Source organism: Ovis aries, chromosome X (assembly GCF_016772045.2).
Source record: "Ovis aries strain OAR_USU_Benz2616 breed Rambouillet chromosome X, ARS-UI_Ramb_v3.0, whole genome shotgun sequence".
Lineage (NCBI taxonomy): Eukaryota > Metazoa > Chordata > Mammalia > Artiodactyla > Bovidae > Ovis > Ovis aries.
Window position 1 is genome coordinate 75,794,058 of NC_056080.1, and position 19,587 is coordinate 75,813,644.

The 19,587-nt window shown below is 35.2% G+C and overlaps 1 protein-coding gene across 2 annotated transcripts in view; it reads left to right on the forward strand.

Moving 5' to 3' along the window:
• The window catches only part of LOC121818204 (S-adenosylmethionine decarboxylase proenzyme-like), a 144,804-nt gene that overhangs the window by 31,264 nt on the left and 93,953 nt on the right, over nucleotides 1-19,587 (forward strand). The window lies entirely within an intron of this gene.

Here is a 19,587-nt window from a genome sequence, read left to right on the forward strand (position 1 = left end):
AGGGGAAATGCTTTCAGTTTTTCAACATTGAGGATAATGTTTGCTGTTGGTTTGTCATATATAGCTTTTATTATGTTGAGGTATGTTTCTTCTATTCCTGCTTTCTGGAGAGTTTTTATCATATATGGATGTTGAGTTTTGTCAAAGGCCTTCTCTGCATCTATTGAGATAATCATATGGCTTTTATTTTTCAATTTGTTAATGTGGTGAATTACATTGATTGATTTGCAGATATTTCTTTTTTAAAATTAATTTATTTTGATTGGCCATTAATTACAACATTGTGATGGTTTTTGCCATATATCAACATGATTTGGCCACAGATATACATGTGTCCCCCCATCCTGAACTCCCCCTCCCACCTCCCACCCCACCCTAGCCCTCTGGTTTGTTCCAGAGCTCCTGCTTTGGGTGCCCTGCTTCATGCATTGAACTTGCACTGGTCATCTGTTGTTTCTATTTGCATGGAATAACTTTTTCCATCTCCTCACTTTCATTCTGCATATGTTTTTAGATCTGAAGTGAGACTCTTGCATATTGAAAAGGTGTCTTAAAATTCAATCTGTCTCCTGATATCTTTTCGTAAGACTGTTTTGGTATTTTTTTTTTATTGATGTACAGTTGATGTAACATGTTATGTAATTTACAGGTGTACAGTATAGTGATTCAATATTTAAGTGTTATATTCTTTTGATAGTTGTTATGGAATAGTGGCTGTATTCACTTTGTTGTACAATATATCCTTGTAGCTTATTTTACACATAATAGTTTGTACCTCTTAATTCACTGTACCTATATTGCTTCCTGCCTTTTCTCTCTGGTGACCATTAGTTTGTTCTCTATTTATCTGTGAGTTTGTTTCTTTTTCATTATATTCACAAAATTATATTCTATAGTAGTTTTTGAATTTCATATATGTATGATATACAATATTTGCCTTTCTCTGTCTTGCTTAACTTAGCATAATAGTCTCAAAATCCATTCATGTTGCTTCCAATGGAAATAATTCCTTCTTTTTTATGACTGAGTACTATTACATTGTACATCTAAAGCACATTTTCTTTATTGAGTCATTTGGTGATGGATACGTAGGTTGCTACCACATCTTGGCAGTTGTAAATGATGTTGGTGTGAACATTAGGATACATGTATCTTTTAAAATTAGTGGGTTTTCTAAATATATAATACATACCTAAGAGTGGTATTGTAGGTCATATGGTAGGTATATTTTTAGTTGATTAAGGAACCTCTGACTGTTTTCCAAAGTGGTTACAGAAACTTGCATTCCCACCAATAGTGTACAGGATTGCTTTTCGCCATACCTTAACCAACATTGTTGTTTGTGTGGGTGTTTATTTTTTTATTTTTTAACATGGTAATTTATTTTTTCACATTCATTCCAATATTCTTCATCTTTCTTTTTTTATTTTTTAAAATTAATTTTATTAGAGTATAATTGCCTTACTATGCTGTGTTAGTTAATGTACAATAGAAACTAGCTTAACATTGTGAAGACAACCACATAGTAAAGACAATTCGAATTTTCAGTAAGACATAGTCACTCTTTCCCTTTCCTTTCTCTCATTATCTAATGACTTTTCAGATTCCACATGTTCTTATTCCCCTGCTTCTAAAGAAATTTTAAAAGATTTATGTTGAAGTATAGTTGATGTACAATATTATAGATTACAAGTGTACGATACAGTGATTTACAATTTTTAAAGGTCACACTCCATTTGTAGTTGTTACAGACTACTGACTATATCCCATGTGTAATACAATACACATTTGTAGCTCTTTTATACATAGTGGTGTTTATCTCTTAATCTTTTCTTTCTTTTATGCATAGTGTTATGTATCTCTTAATCTTTTCTTTAATTAATTTATTACCCAGAGGGATGGTATGGGGAGGGAGGAGGGAGGGGGATTCAGGATGGAGAACACATGTATACCTGTGGCAGATTCATGTTGATGTATGGCAAAACCAATACTATATTGTAATTAATTAATCTCCGATTAAAATAAAAAATTATATTTAAAAAATAATTTATTTAGGTGGAGGCTAATTACTTTACAATATTGTAGTAGTTATTGCCATACATTGACATGAATCATCCATGGGTGTACATGTGTTCCCCATCCTGAAACCCCTCCAACCTCCCTCCCCATCCCATCCCTCAGGGTCATCCCAGTGCATCACCCCTGAGCACCCTGTCTCATGCATCAAACCTGGCCTGGTGATCTATTTCACAGATGATAATATACATGTTTCAATGATATTCTCTCAAATCATCCCACCCTTGCCCTCTCCTACAGAGTCCAAAAGTCTGTTCTTAACATTGTGTCTCTTCTGCTGTCTCACATATAGGGTCATCATTACCATCTTTATAAATTCCGTATATGTGGGTGAATATACTGTATTGGTGTTTCTCTTCCTACTTACTTAATTCTGTATAGTAGGCTTCAGTTTCATCCATCTCATTAGAACTGATTCAAATGCATTCTTTTTAATGGCTGAGTAAATATTCCATTGTGTATATGTACCACAGCTTTCTTATCCATTCGTCTGCCGAAGGACATCTAAGTTGCTTCCATGTCCTGGCTATTATAAACAGTGCTGCGATGAACATTGGGGTACACATGTCTCTTTCAATTCTGGTTTCCTCAGTGTGTATGCCCAGCAGTGGGATTGCTGGGTCGTATGGCAGTTCTGTTTCCAGTTTTTAAAGGAATCTCCACACTGTTCTCCATAGTGGCTGTACTAGTTTGTATTCCCACCAACAATGTAAGAGGGTGCCCTTTTCTCTGCACCTTCTCCAGCATTTATTGTTTGTAGACTTTTTGATAGCAGGCAATCTGACTGGTGTGCGATGGTACCTCATTGTGGTTTTGATTTGCATTTCTCTGATAATGAGTGATGTTGAGCATCTTTTCCTGCGTTTGTTAGCCATCTGTATGTCTTCTTTGGAAAAATGTCTGTTTAGTTCTTTGGCCCACTTTTTAATTGGATCATTTATTTTTCTGGAATTGAGCTCCAGGAGTTGCTTGTATATTTTTGAGATCAATTCTTTGTCAGTTGCTTCATTTGCTATTATTTTCTCCCATTTTGAAGGCTGCCTTTTCAAGTTGCTAAGGTTCCTTCGTTTTGCAAAAGCTGTTAAGTTTATCTAGGTACCATTTGTTTATTTGTGCTTTTATTTCCATTACTCTGGGAGGTGGCTCATAGAAGATCCTGCTGTGATTTTTGTCAGAGGTTTTGGCCTATGTTTTCCTCTAGGAGTTTTATAGTTTCTGGTCTTACATTTAGATTTTTAATCCATTTTGAGTTTATTTTTGTGTATGATGTTAGAAAGTGTCCTCATTTCATTCTTTTACAAGTGGTTGATTAGTATTCCCAGTACCACTTATTAAAGAGATTGTCTTTTCTCCATTGTATATTCTGGCCTCCTTTGTCAAAGATAAGGTGTCCATAGATGCGTGGATTTATATCGGGGCTTTTGATTTTCCATTGATCTATGTTTCTGTCTTTGTGCCAATACCATCCTGTCTTGATGACTGTAGCTTTGTAGTGTAGTCTGAAGTTAGGCAGGTGGATTCCTCCAATTCAGTTCTTCATTTTCAAGATTGCTTTGGCTATTTGATTTTTTTTTTCCATGCACAGTGTGAAATTATTTGTTCTAGTTCTGTGAAAAATACCGTTGGTAGCTCGATAGGGATTGCATTGAAACTATAGATTGCTTTGGGTAGTATACTCATTTTCAATATATTGATCCATTCAATCCATGGACATGGTATATTTCTCCATCTATTTGTGTCATCTATGATTTCTTTCACCAGTGTTTTATAGTTTTCTTTATATAGGTGCTTTGATTCCTTCAGTTCAGTTCAGTTCAGTTGCTCAGTCGTGTTCAACTCTTTGTAACCCCATGAACTGCAGCATGCCAGGCCTCCCTGTCCATCACCAACTCCCAGAGTTCACTCAAACCCATGTCCATCGATTTGGTGATGCCATCCAGCCATCTCATCCTCTGTCGTCCCCTTCTGCTCCTGCCCTCAATCTTTCCCAGCATCAGGGTCTTTTCAAATGAGTCAGCTCTTTGCATCAGATGGCCAAAGTAATGGAGTTTCAGCTTCAACATCAGTCCTTCCAATGAACACCCAGGACTGATCTCCTTTAGGATGGACTGGTTGGATCTCCTTGCAGTCCAAGGGACTCTCAAGAGTCTTCTCCAACACCACAGTTCAAAAGCATCAATTCTTCGGTGCTCAGCTTTCTTCACAGTCCAACTCTCACATCCATACATGACTACTGGAAAAACCGTAGCCTTGACTAGTCGCACCTTTGTTGGTAAAGTAATGTTTCTGCTTTTTAACATGCTGTCTAGGTTGGTCATAACTTTCCTTCCAACGAGTAAGCGTCTTTTAATTTCATGGCTGCGATCACCATCTGCAGTGATTTTGGAGCCAAGAAAAATAAAGTCAGCCATTGTTTCCACTGTTTCCCCATCTATTTGCCATGAAGTGACGGGGCCAGATGCCATGATCTTACTTTTCTGAATGTTGAGCTTAAAGCCAACTTTTTCACTCTCTTTCACTTTCATCAAGAGGGTCTTTACTTTTTCACTTTCTCATAAGGGTGGTGTCATCTGCATATCTGAGGTTATTGATATTTCTCCCACCCGTCTTGATTCCAGCTTGTGGTTCCTCCAGCCCAGCATTTCTCGTTATGTACTCTGCTTCCTTAGGTATATTTTTTCCTAAGTATTTTTTTTTTTTTTGCAATGGTGAATTGAATTGTTTCCTTAATTTCTCTTTCTGTTTTCTCATTGTTGATGTATAGGAATGCAAGGGATTTTTGTGTGTTAATTTTATTTCCTACAACTTTACTATATTGATTGATTACCTCTAGTAATTCTCTGTTGGAGTCTTTAGGTTTTTCTATGTAGAAGATCATGTCATCTGCGAACAGTGAGAGTTTTACTTCTTTTCCAATTTGGATTTCTTTTATTTCTTTTTCTGCTCTGATTGCTGTGGCTAAAACTTCCAAAACTATGTTGAATGGTAGTGGTGAGAGTGGGCATCCTTATCTTGTTCATGACTTTAGTGGAAATGCTTTCAATTTTTCACCATTGAGGAAAATGTTTGCTATAGATTTATCATATATGGCTTTTATTATGTTGAGGTATGTTCCTTCTTTTCCTGCTTTCTGGAGGTTTTTATCATAAATGGTTGTTGAATTTTGTCAAAGGCTTTTTCTGCATCCATTGAAATAATCATATGGTGTTTATCTTTCAATTTGTTAATGTGGTGTATCACATTGATTGATTTGTGAATATTGAAGAATCCTTGCATCCCTGGGATAAAGCCCACTTGGTCATGATGTATAATCTTTTAAATATGTTGTTGGATTCTGTTTGCTAGAATTTTGTTGAGGATTTTTGTATCTATGTTCATCAGTGATATTGGCCTGTAGTTTCCTTTTTTTGTGGCATCTTTGTCAGGTTTTGGTATTAGGGTGATGGTGGCCTCATAGAATGAACTTGGGAGTTTGCCTTCTGCAATTTTCTGGAAGAGTTTGAGTAGAATAGGTGTTAGCTCTTCTTTAAATTTTTGGTAGAATTCACCTGTGAAGCCATCTGGTCCTGGGCTTTTGTTTGTTGGCAGATTTCTGATTCTATTTCTGTGCTTGTGCTGTGTCTGTTAAGAGTTAGTATTTCCTTCTGGTTCAGTTTTGGAAAGTTATGTTTTTCTAAGAATTTATCCATTTTTTCCAAGGTGTTCATTTTATTGGCATATAGTTTCTGATAGTAGTCTGTTATGATTCTTTGTATTTCTGTGTTTTCTATTGTGATTTCTCCATTTTCCTTTCTAATTTTGTTGGTTTGATTCTTCTCCCTTTCTTTCCTGGTAAGTCTGGCTAATGTTTGTCTATTTTATTTATCTTCTCAAAGAATCAGCTTTTAGCTTGTTGATTTTTGCTTTGGTCGTCTTTGGTTCCTTTTCATTTAATTCTGCCCTAATTTTTATGATTTCTTTCCTTCTACTAACCTTGTAGTTCTCCATTTCTTCTTTTTCTAGTTTCTTTAGGTGTAGAGTTAGGTTATTTATTTGGTTTTTCTCTTATTTCTTGAGGTAAACTTGTATTGCTATGAACCTTCCCCTTAGCACTGTCTTCACTGAATCCCATAGGTTTTAGTTGTTGTGTTCCATTTTCATTCATTTCAATGCATATTTTGATTTCTTTTTTGATTTCTTTTGTGATTTGTCAATTATTCAGAAGTGTGTTGTTTAGCCTCCCTATGTTTGTATTTGTAATAGTTTTTTCCCTGTAGTTGACATAGAGTCTTACTGCACTGTGATCAGAAAAGAGGCTTGAAATGGTTTCAATTTTTTTGAATTTACCAAGGCTAGATTTACGGCCCAGGATGTGATCTATCCTGGAGAATGTTCCTTATGCACTTGAGAAAAAGATAAAATTACATGTTTTGGTGTGAAATGTCCTATATATACTAATTAGGTCTATCTGGTCTATTGTATCATTTAAAGTTTGTGTTTCCTTGTTAATTTTCTGTTTAGTTGATCTATCTATAGTTGTGTGCAGGACTGTATGTGTGTTTATCATATCTATTCTGACTGTTTTGAGGGAATATTTCATTGTGGTTTTGATTTGCATTTCCCTGATAATTAGTGACATTGATCAGTTTTTCATGTGCCTGTTGGCCATTTGCATGTCCTGTTTGGAAAAGTGTCTATTCAGTTCTTCTGTGCTTAGTCACTCAGTCCTGTCCCATTCTGCAGCCCCATGGACTGTAGCCTTCAAGCCTCCTCTGTCCATGTGGATTCTTCAGGCAAGAATACTGGAGTGGGTTGCCATGCCCTCCTCCAGAGGATCTTTCAATCCAGGGCTCGAACCTGGGTCTCCAGAATTGCAGGTGGATTCTTTACTGTTTGAGGCACCAAGGAAGCTCAATTCTCCTGCCCATTTTTATTTTTTGATACGGAATTTATGAGCTGTTTGTATATTTTTGGTAATAATTCTTATCAGTCATATAATTTGCAAATATTTCCTCCATTCAGTACATTGTCTTTTGTTTTTGCTAATGCTTTGCTTTGCTCTGTAAAAGCTTTTAAGTGTAAACAGCTTCTATTTATTTAGTTTTGGTTTTATTATTTTTCCTTTAGGAGACAGATAAAAAAAAATTATTGTTATGACTTATGTCAGAGAGTGTCCTGCCTTTGTCCTGTTGAAATTTTATGTTAACATTTACGTCTTTAATCCATTTGTTATTATTTTTGTATATGATGTTAGAAGATGTTTTAAATACATTGTTCTACATGATTCTGTCCAGTTTTTACAGCACCACTTATTGAATATTTTTTTACCCATGGTATATTCTTGTCTCCTTTGTGGTAGCTTAATTGATCTTCAGTTAGTTGACTTATTTCTGGATTCTCTGTTCTGTTCTCTTGGTCTATTTGTCTGTTTTTGTGCCAGTATGATACTGTTTTGTTTAGTTTAGCTATAAAGTCAGGGAGTTCACCTCTGTTCTTTCTCAAGATTGCTTTGGGTATTTAAGTTGTTGTGCTTTTTTTTTTTTTTTTTGGATTTCATGTAAATTAAAAAAAATTCACTAATTCTATGAAAAATGCCTCTGATATTTTGATAGAGTTTGCACTGAATCTGTAGATTGCCTTGGGTAGTATATTAAATCTTCCAAATCAAGAACACAAGATAGCTTTGTTTCTGTTTGTGTCATCTTCAGTTACTTTCACTTGTTTCTTATAGTTTTCCAAGTGCAGGTTTTTACTTCCTTAGGTAGGTTTATCCCAAGATATTTTTTTTTCTGTTATAATAAATAGGATTATTTCCTTAATTTCTTATTCTGATTATTTGTTGTTAGTGTATAGGAATGCAACAGAGTTCTCTACATTAATCTTGTATGTTACAACTTTCCTGAATTTCTTAATGAGCTCTAATAGTTTTCTGGTGGTGTCTTTAGGATTTTCTACATGTAGTATCATGTTTTTTGCAAACTGTCAGTTTCAATTTTTCCTTGCTGATTGATATTTCTTTTATTTATTTTTTCTTATCTAATTTGACTAGAACTTCCAATAGTATGTTGATTCAAAGTAGTGAGATTGAGCATCCTTGTCTTGTTCCTGATTTAAGAGAAAATGCTTTCAGCTTTTCATCATTGAGAATGATATTATGTGTACTTTTGTTATATATGGCCTTTATTATGTTGAGATATGCTTTCTCTGTGCTCACTTTCTGGAGATTATTTTTTTTTCCTTTTCTTGCTTTAAAATTTTTAATTGGAGGCTAATTACTTGACAATATTGTAGTGGTTTTTGCCATACATTCTGAAGAATTAGCCATGGGTGTACATGTGTTCCCGATCCTGACCCTCCCTCCCACATCCCTCCTCATCCTCAGGGTCATCACAGTGTACTAGCCTTGAGTACCCTGTCTCATGCATCAAACCTGGACTGCCAATCTTTTTCACATATGATAATATTCATGTTTCAATGCTATTCTCTCAAATCATTCCACCCTCGCCTTCTCCCACAGAGTCCAAAAGTCTGTTCTTAACATCTGTGTCTCTTTTTCTGCCTATCATATAGAGTCATCATTACCATCTTTATAAATTCCATATATATGAGTGAATATACTGTATTGGTGTTTTTCTTTCTGACTTATTTTGCTCTGTATAATAGGCTCCAGTTTCATCCATCTCATTAGAACTGATTCAAATGCATTCTTTTTAATGGCTGAGTAATATTCCATTGTGTATATGTACCACAGCTCTCTTATCCATTCTTTTGCCGATGGACATCTAGGTTGCTTCCATGTCCTGGCTATTGTAAACAGTGCTGTGATGAACATTGGAGTACGCATGTCTCTTTCAATTCAGGTTTCCTCAATGTGTATGCCTAGCAGTGGGATTGCTGGGTCATATGGCAGTTCTATTTCCAGTTTTTTAAGGAATCCTCACATTGTTCTCCATAGTGGCTATACTAGTTTGCATTCCCAGCAACAGTGTAAGAGGGTTCCTTTTTCTCCCCACCTTCCAGAGAGTATTTTATCATAAATGGATGCTGAATTTTGTTGAAAGCTTTTTCTGTTTCTACTGAGATGATCATAATGAGTTTTATTCTTCGGTATAGTGTATCACATTGATCGATTTGTGTGTACTGAAAAAAATCCTTGCATTCCCATGATAAAAAATCGTGTATGAGATTATTAATGTTTTTTCTGGATTTCATTTGCTAATATTTTGTTGAATATTTACATCTATGTTTATCAGTGATGTTGGTCTGTAATTTTTTTTTAATTTTTATTTGTGACTTGTTTTTTTGATTGTTATCAGGATGATGCTAGCCTCATAGGATGAGTTTGGACATACTCATTCCTCTGAAATTTTGAAATAGTTTGAGAAGGATAGCTGTTAACTATATACTCTGAAAGGTTAAAATTTTGTTGTAGAGCCATCTGATCATGGAGTTTTGTTTGTTGTGACTTTTAAAATAACTAAATCAGTTTCACTGCTGGTATTTGGTATATTAATCTTTTTTGTTTCTTACTAGCTTAGTCTTGGGTGATTGTACCTTTCTGTTTATTTTTCCATTTCTTCTAGATTTTATTGACATACAGTTGTTCATGATAAACTCTTTAAGATCCTTTATATTTCTGTAGAGTCAGTTGTAACCTCTCTTTTTTCATTTCTGATTTTATGTATTTGGCTTATTCATTTTTTGATAAGTCTGGCTGAAAGTTCATCAATTTTGTTTATATTTTCAAATAACCGAATTTGAGTTGCATTTATCTTTTCTATTATTTTTGTCACTATTTCATTCATATATGATCTGATCTTTATGTTTTGTTTCATTCTACTTGCTTTCGGTTTTGTTTATTTTTTCTAGTTCTTTTAGGTATAATTTTAAGTTTTTATTTGAGGTTTTACTTGTGTCCTGAGGTAAGATTGTATGTCTATAAGCTTCCATCCTAAAAGTATTTTTGATGCATCCCATAGGTTTTAGGTAGTCATGTTTTTGTTTTTATTTGTCACTATGTATTTTTTTTTCTTTTTAAATTTTAGTTTTTTATTTTCTAAATTTTAAAATCTTTAATTCTTACATGCATTCCCAAACATGAACCCCCCTCCCACCTCCCTCCCCATAACAACTTTCTGGGTCATCCCCATGCACCAGCCCCAAGCATGCTGCATCCTGCGTCAGACATAGACTGGCGATTCAATTCACATGATAGTATACATGTTAGAATGTCATTCTCCCAAATCATCCCACCCTCTCCCTCTCCCTCTGAGTCCAAAAGTCCGTTATACACATCTGTGTCTCTTTCCCTGTCTTGCATACAGGGTTGTCATTGCCATTTAATTTCGTGTGTGGTCCATTGGTTCTTTAGTAGCATTTTATTTAGTCTCCACATGTTTTTGTTCTTTACAGTTTTTTTTTTCCTGTTGTTTTCTAATATCATACTGCTATGGTTGGAAAAGATGCTTGGTATGATTTCAAATTTTGAAAATTCACTGCTGTTTATTTTGTGGCTTAGCATGTGATCTGTCCTCTAAAATGTTCAATGTGCACTTGAAAATAATGTGTTTTCTTCTTTTTTTGAATGGGTTGTCCTATTGTGTGTGTGTGTGTGTGTGTGTGTGTAGCAATTACGATTATCTGGTGTTATATATGTCATTTAGGGCCAGTGTTTCCTTATTCATTTTTTATCTGGCTAATCTGTCCATTGATGCACATGGGATATAAAATGCTCTATTATTGAGTTATTATTGATTTCTCCTATCATGTCCATTAACCTTTACCTTATGTATTTAGATGCTCCTATTTTGAGTACATATATATTTAAAATTGTTTTAACTTCGTCTTGGATTAATTCACTGATCATTATATAGTGTCCTTCTTTGTCTCCTGTAACTGTCTTTGAATTCTGTTCAGATAGACTCTTTGAAATATATTTTGTGTAACATAAGTATTGCTACTCTGACTTTCTTTTGATTTCCATTTGTATGGATTACATTTTTTCATTCCCTGACTTTAAATTTGCATGTGTTTTGTTTGCTTGTTTGTTTGTTGTTTGCCACACTGTGTGATCTAAGTTTCCCAACCAGGGATCAAAACTGTGGGCCCTGCAGTGGAAGCACAGATTTTTAACCACAAATTTATATATATTCTTATATATATAATTATAAACATATATTTAATATGTGTTAAAATAAATTAAATATGTGTGTGTGTCTTGCTTTTGTAACCATTCAGCTGCTCTTTGTCTTTTAACTAGAGGATTAGTCCATTTGCATTCAAGGTAATTCTTAATAAGTATATTTTTATTGCATATTGTTAAATGTTTTGGGGTTGTTTTGTAGGTCTTCTTTCTTTACCTTTCCTCTTTTGTTCTCTTCTCTTGTGATTTGATACTTATCTTTAGTGCTGTGGCTGGATTCTTTTTTGTGTGTATATCTATAGATTTTTTGTGGTTACTATGAGGTTTTAATATAGCAATATATGTGGGTGTAGTTGAGGTCTTGTATATCTGTCATTTAGCAATATAAAGCAATTATATATACATATGCTGCTCTCATATTTTTTCAGAGATTTTTTAAAAAATGTTTAGTTTTACTTTATTTTACTTTACAATACTGTATTGGTTTTGCCATACATTGACATGAATCCACCACAGGTGTACATGTGTTCCCAAACATGAACCCCCCCTCCCACCTCCCTCCCCATAACATCTCTCTGCATCATCCCCGTGCACTAGCCCCAAGCATCCTGTATCCTGCATTGGACGTAGACTGGCGATTCGTTTCTTACATGATAGTATACATGTTTCAATGCCATTCTCCCAAATCATGCCACCCTCTCCCTCTCCCTCAGAGTCCAAAAGTCTGCTCTACACATCTGTGTCTCTTTTGCTGTCTCACATACAGGGTCATCATTACCATCTTTCTAAATTCCATATATATGTGTTAGTATACTGTATTGGTGTTTTTCTTTCTGGCTTACTTCCCTCTGTATAATCAGCTCCAGTTTCATCCATCTCATTAGAACTGATTCAAATGTATTCTTTTTAATGGCTGAGTAATACTCCATTGTGTATATGTACCACAGCTTTCTTTTAAAGTTGCTGATCTCTTAATTTCAAATGCTTTTTAATGACTTTGCATTTGTAATCTCTTTCCCTCATGATTACTGTATTTGATATCATAATTTACATCTAATTGTTATGGGTATCTCATGTCTCCTTATTGTGGATATAGATGATTTTTACTGCTTTTCCAATAATTTTCCTACTAGCTTTGTCTGTGGATGATTTCTTATCTTGACTGAATGTTTGTCTTTACCAATGAGTTTTCCTATTTTGTAATTTTCTCACTTTAAATATGTCATACCTGTGGTTCAAGATGGTGGTCTTAAAAGATGTGTGCTCATCTCCTCTGGCAAGAGCACCACATTCCATAAAGTTAGTCAGCATGAAAAAAGCAGAGAGTTATGTCCTAGGTGAAGAAACAATATAAAACCCCAGAAAAAAGAACTAAATGAAGTAGAAATAGACAACCTTTCAGAAAAAAATTCAGAATAATGATAGTTAAGATGAGCCAGGATCTTAAAACATTATGGAGAAGATGCAAGGAATCTTTACCAAAGACCTAGAAGAACTAAAGAACAAATAAACAGAGATGAACAATACACTAGAATGAATCAATAGCAGAATAACTGAGCCAGAACACATAAGTGACCTGGAGGCCAGAATGGTGGAAATCACTGCCACAGGACAGGATATAGAAAAAAAAGAATGAAAAGAAATGAAGACAACATAAGATACCTCTGATCCAACATTAAATGCACCAACATTTGCAGAATAAGGGTCGCAGAATGAGATGAGAGAGAGAAAGGACCCATGAAAATATTTAAAGAGATAGCTGAAAACTTCTCTAACATGGGCAAGGAAATAGTCAACAAAGTCCAGGAAGCAGTCTCAGTCAGGATATACTTAGGTATATCCTGAAGGAGGAACACACCAAAACACATAGTAATCAAACTAACAAAAATTAAAGGCAAAAATAAAATATTAAAAGCAACAAGTGAGAAACAAATAACATACAAATCATCTCCCATCTGGTTATCATCTGATTTCTCAACAGAAACTCTGCAAGTCAAAAGGGAATGACACAATATATTTAAAGTGAGGAAAGGGAAGAACCTACAACCAAGAATAGTCTACCCAGCAAGACTCTCATTCAGATTTGATGGAGAAATCAAAAGGTTTTCAGACAAACAAAAGTTAAGAGAATTCAGCACCACCAAAACAGCTTTACAACAAATGCTAAAGGAACTTCTTTAGGCAGGAAATGCAAGGAAAAGACCTACAGAAAATAAACCCAAAACAGTAAAGAAAATGGTAACAGGATCATACATATTGATGATTACCTCAAATGTAAATGGATTAAATGCACCAACCAAAAAAACATATACTGGCTGGGCATATGAAAACATGTGCATGTATGCACTTCCATTTGCAACATCACTCTGTTTGACCCCCAATATTGTATGTAATTATTTTATATTTTAGGTTAATCATGTTCCCGTTATGGCTTGTGATTATAATTATCTTTTATTTTTTTCTGGCTATTGATAGTGAAAAATGATGAACATCTTTTCCTATTATGATTATGTAACTGTTACTCACTTCATACCATTGTATCATGTTTGATCAACAGAAAAATAATAGAAATCTAGATTAGCAAAACTACCATTAAAAAAAAAAAACGTGTAATCACTTCTCAAAATCCAAGTGCATATCATAATTATCTTGAAAGTTTTTGAAAATACAAATGCCCAGGTACTGCTTTTTTTCCCCAAAGTTCCAGATATGTTTCTAATGAGCAGTCATGTTTAAAAACAACTGAACTCTATGATGATCTTTTGCTTTTATCTAGCTTGTTTCACTTTTTCTATATCATATTCAGTAGTTTATGTTTCCCAATTTCTCCATCTCTTCTTTTTTTTGGATGTTCTTTCTCACATCTTTATTAAGTGTATTAGAAAAGCTTTTGCATACACACACACTCACACACACACACACACACACACACACACATATATATATAGTATGTGTAATATATATTTTAGAAAGCTTATGAATTTTTGCCTAACTGCAGAAGTTACTACATTTTGATTCTACTTGTTTGACTTAGTATGAATAGAATGCTAGATTTCTAATTAAATAGATATGCAATAAGCAAGAGAGGTTTACTAAAAAGCACAGGGAACTATAGTCAATATCTTATAATAACTTACAATGGAAAATGATCTCAAAATAATATATGTGTATATGTGTAGCTGAATCACCTTGCTGTGAACCTGAAACATTATAAGTCAACTGTACTTCAATGTAATATATGTATTAAGGAAAAAAGTCTCATACCTTTTATTTCTGGCCTGTAGAGCTTTTGCTGAAAATCAGCTGATAGCCTTATGGAAGTTTCCTTGTTTGTTATTTATTACTTTCTGCTTTTTAGTATCCTCTCTTTATCTTTTTTTTCTTATCATTTTAATTACAGTGTGTTTTGGTGTATTCCTCTTTGATTTCATTCTGTATGGTACTCTCTGAGCTTCCTGGATCTGGAAGACTGTTTCCTTCCCGATGTTCAGGAAATTTTTAGCTATTACATTTTCAAATATATGTTATTCCCTTTCTCTCTCTCTCCTCATTCTAGGATTCCTGTAATGAGAATATTGGTGTACATGATGTTTTCCCAGAGGTCTTTTAAGCTGTCTTCATTTCTTTTCTTTCTTTTTTCATTTGCTGTTCAGCTTCAGTGATTTCTACTGCTCTCTCTTCCAGCCTGCTCCATTCCTCTGCATCATTTAGTCTGTTGTTGATTCCTACTAATGTATTTTTTCATTTCAGTTATTATATTATTCATCTCTGTTTTGTGTTCATTATATTTCCTCTTTGTTAAAAACTTACAACTTCTTGCTTTGTACATTCACTCTTCTTGCAATTTCTCTGTCATCTTTACAGTTATTACCCTGAACTTACTCTCTGGTAGATTTCCTGTCTCCACTTCATTTAGCTCTTATTCTGAGATTTTGTCTTATTCTTTAATATGAAACATGTTCCTCTGCTGCCTTGTTTTGCCTGAGTTGCTGTTTGTATTTTTGTATGTTAGTTACTTCTCCTAACCTTGAAGAAGTGGCCTTTGGTAGGAGACATCCTATTTGTCCCAGAAATGCAATCCATTTTCATTTTTCATATTATATGCTCTAGAGTTACCCCTATGAGGGCTGCATGCATCCTTCTGCTCTGATGGGCCAACTGTGGGTGGTCTGGTAGGCTCAGTGGGCCTCTAGTCTAGTTAATTTCCTATCCTTGCCTTGTGCAGAGGCTGCTGGGTGTTGGTTGGCAGAGCCTCATCACATGGAGGCTGACTGAAGAACCCCTGAGGTCTCTGGGGCTAGTTCTGGCTAATTTATGGGTGGAGTCAGGGTCCAGAAGACTCTGGCACTGGTGCCCTCCTACTGGTAGTTGAATCCAGATTCTGGACTTATTGTTCAACTACTGGTAAGCAGAACCAGGACTTTCAGGTTTTGTTTGTCTGAGAAGTTCAGGAATCCCAGTGTTGGTGTCACATTACTTCTGGAGGGGAGGCAGTTCCTGAAACAACTGGCTACATGGTCCAGGGTGTCACAAATATTATGTTGGTGACTAGTGGGCAGGGCCAGAGCCCAGCTTTTTTTTGGATAAGGTCTGGTTTGCTGTGGGCAAGCTGGGTCTTGCAGGCTGTAGGATTGTGATTTTCTTGCTTCTGGTGTCTGCCCCGTGTGGATGAGCCTAATCCAGAAATTAAAGTAGGCTTCCTGGAAGGCACAGTTGATGGCTGCCCACTCATGGGTGGAGCTGGGTCCTGGTGCTCTGCTGGACATAGAAATATGTCTAGAAGCAGCTATTGGCTCAGGAAATCTTTAAGCAGAGTATCTGCTCATGGGTAGGGCTGTGTTCCTGCACAGTTTGTTGTTAGGCCTGATGTATTCTACTGTTGACAAATACAACCTGTTGGGTGGGGTCAGGTCGTATTGCTAATTAACTAGGGGGAGGATACCATAAGGGCACTAGCCTGCTCCTGTGTCCATTTAGTAGAGGAAACTCCTAAGTATGGCTGCTGTCAGTGTCTTTTGTCCCCTAGCTGAGTTGCATCTGCTCCCTTCCTCTCTGGGGACTCTCCAAGACCAGCAGTAATGTCTAGCCCAGGCTCCTATAATATTACTGCTTTTGCCCTTGTCCTGAAACATGTGAGGTTTTTGTGGGTGCCCTTTCAGAGTGAAGTCTCTTATTTCCCCTAGTTGTCTAAGAATTCCAGATGTAAATCCCACTGGTTTTCAAAACCAAATGCTCTGAGGGTTTGTCTTCCTGGGGCAGGACCCCTGGAAATCCCCCTTAGAACTCTCAGTACTGTGGAGGTACCTCTACAGTATGATTATTCTCAAGTTTTGAGTTAACCATCCTAGGGTATGGGATTTGATTATATCACAAATCTGCTCCTCCTTCCTGTCTTGTTGTGGTTCCTTTGTGTCTTTGTTGTGGATGATCTTTTGTGGTAAGTTCCAGTATTTTTCATTGATGGCTGTTTTACAAATGTTTGTGATTCTGGTATGCTTGTGAGCGGAGCTTATGGTTTTTCTACTTTCCCATCTTGGCTGATCCTCTCCTAGTATAATATTTCCCCTATGCCTTTTTATCAGAGCATTTGTATGCGTGTGTGTGTGTGTGTGTATGTGTGTGTGTGTGTGTGTGTGTGTGTGTGTGTGTGTGTGTGTGTGTGTGTGTGTGTGTATGCATGCAACCCCATGGACTGTAGCATGCCAGGCTCCTCTGTCCATGGAATTTTCCAGGCAAGAATACTGGAGTGATTTGCCATTTCCTACTCCAGGAGATATTCCCGACCTAGGGATTGAACCCACATCCCCTGTGTATCCTGCATTGGCAGGCCAATTCTTTACCGCTGTGCCACCTGGGAAGCCTTTTTATCAGAGCATTTAGTCCACTGATGTTTAAAGTAATTATTGAGAGGTATGTATCAATAGTTATTGTCATTTTATTATTTGTTTTCCAGGTGTTTTGTAGTAATTCCATTTATTCTTCTTTCTGTTTTTCTTATAATCTGATGATTTTGTTTTCTAGTATGCTTAGATTCCTTTCTTGATGCTTGTTGTGTAATAATAAAATACCAGTAGTTTTTTTTCTTAATTTATGGTTACTGTGGGGTTCATATATATTGACCTGAAATTGTATCTACTTGATTTAAAGCTGATAGTCATGTAAGTTCAAACACATTTTAAAAGATTTTTATTTTTATTTCTCTCCCCTACATTTTATTTTTGATGTCATGATTTACATCTTCATGCTTATCTGTTAACTGATTATGGTAGTTATTGTTACTTTGTACAGTTTTTCACTTTTTAATCTCACATACTGGCTTATTTAAGTGATCTTAAATCCTTTCTATGTTTCCCTTTACTTCTGAGATTTTCCCTTTCCGAAAGATTCTTACTTCTTTTCCATTAGAAAAGACTTTTCAACATTTCTTTTAAGGGAGCTTTAATATTTCTGAATTCTTTTAATTTTTTATATCCAAGAAGTTCATTATCATTAAATGATAATTTAATGACATTGTGTTTTAAATTTCAGATTTCACTTGTTCATTGTTGGTATAGTAAGTTCCCTACATATGAACCTTCAGGGTGCCAACTTTGAAACATGAGAACATGTACTTGCATGTCCATTTACATAAGTTAGTTCATGTATCTGGTGTACATTGTCACATGCACATATACTTTACAAGTGGTTGTGTTTTTGTGTGTACTTTACTGTACAGTACTGTTGCTGTGCAACACAAAGAACTTACTAATGAAGACCTGATGGAGTTGGAATCCCAGAGAAAGGATGAAGAGAGAAAAGAGGAAAAAAAGTAACTGAAAAACTGAGGAGATTCACAATGCACTAAATGGCAAGGGGGTTGTCTTAATTTGAATAGGCAGTGTTAGTTTTTGAGGCACACAACCTGAATGTAGAATGGTACACAAAGGTTCCAGTAGCCATTCAAAATGCAATCCACTGTTACTATGTCATCTATGATGAGAAAAGAAAAAAAAAAAAAACACCAGAGCTATTACTCAGACATCACTGGATCATTTTTACAAGAGGGTAGATAGAATTGATTCCAGCAAGGAATAAGAACTTGTGTCATCAAAATCAGGCATGTAATTGCAGCTTGCCCTCCATCTCTTATTGCTCATGACCTTCAGCTCTACCATACTCCACTCTCTCCATCCTCCAGTCAGTAATTCTTCTTACCTGTTCACTTAATACCAACCCCTGTATGCCAGCTGTTGTACTATACTACTGTACTTTTCAAGGTACTGTACTGTAAGATTAAAAATGTTTATTTTTTGTGTTTGTGTTTTTTTATACATTATTTGTGTGCAAAGTATTATAATCCTATTACAGTACAGTACAGTTCTGTGTAGCCAGTTGTGTTAGTTGGGTACTTAGGCTAACATTGTTAGACTCAGGAACAAATTTGACTTACAAACATGCACTCAGAATGGAACTTGTTCGTATGTAGAAGAATTACTGTATATAGGAGTTATTGACTTTTGTATATTAACTTTGTGTCCTCAGCTTTGCCGTAATTGTTTATTAATTCCAGGTGTTTTCTTTTATAGATTTTTTTATTAGATTTATACCAATTCCATTATTTGGAGTCTTTAATATAAGAGATATTTTGTCTTCAATTTAAAATTTCTCTTGTTAATTTCCAGTATATAAGAAAACAAGTGACAGCTGTACATTAACCTTACATCCTATAAGCTTGTTAAATTCATTTATTGTCAGGAGGTGCTTTTCCCAATTCTTTCATGTCTTCTGTATAGATAATCATGTCTTTTGTGAACAAATATAGTTGTATTTCTTCCTTCCCAATCAGTCTAGTTTTTTTTTTCATTTTTCTTCTCTTATTGCATTATGTTGGTCTTCCAGTATGATGTTGAAAAGGCAATGTAGGAATATAAATCTTTGTCATGCTCCTGCACTTAGGGGAAAAGCTTCAAGCCTCTTATCTCGCAGTAGGATTTTTTAAAATCTGTATTCTTTATCAAGTTAAGAAATGCTCTCTCTATTCATAGTCTACTGAGACTTCCATCATGAATTGGTTTTGGAGTCTAATGCTTTTCCTGTATGTTTTGATATGATTATATAATTTCCTTCTTTCATTTGTTAATGTGATGGATAACATTCATACCATCCTTACATACTTGATTTGAATCCTGTTGACTGTGGTGTATATTACTTTTTATACATTGTTAGATTCAGCTTGTTAATATATTGTAAAAAATGTTTGCATGTATGTTCATGAAAGGTGCTGGTCTATAGTTTTCTTCTGATGCTTTGTGTGACTTTGGTATTAGATAATGCTGGCCTCATAGATTGAGTTAAGAAGTATTCTCTCTACTTTTACATTCTGGAAAAGACTGTAGAGAACTGATATATTT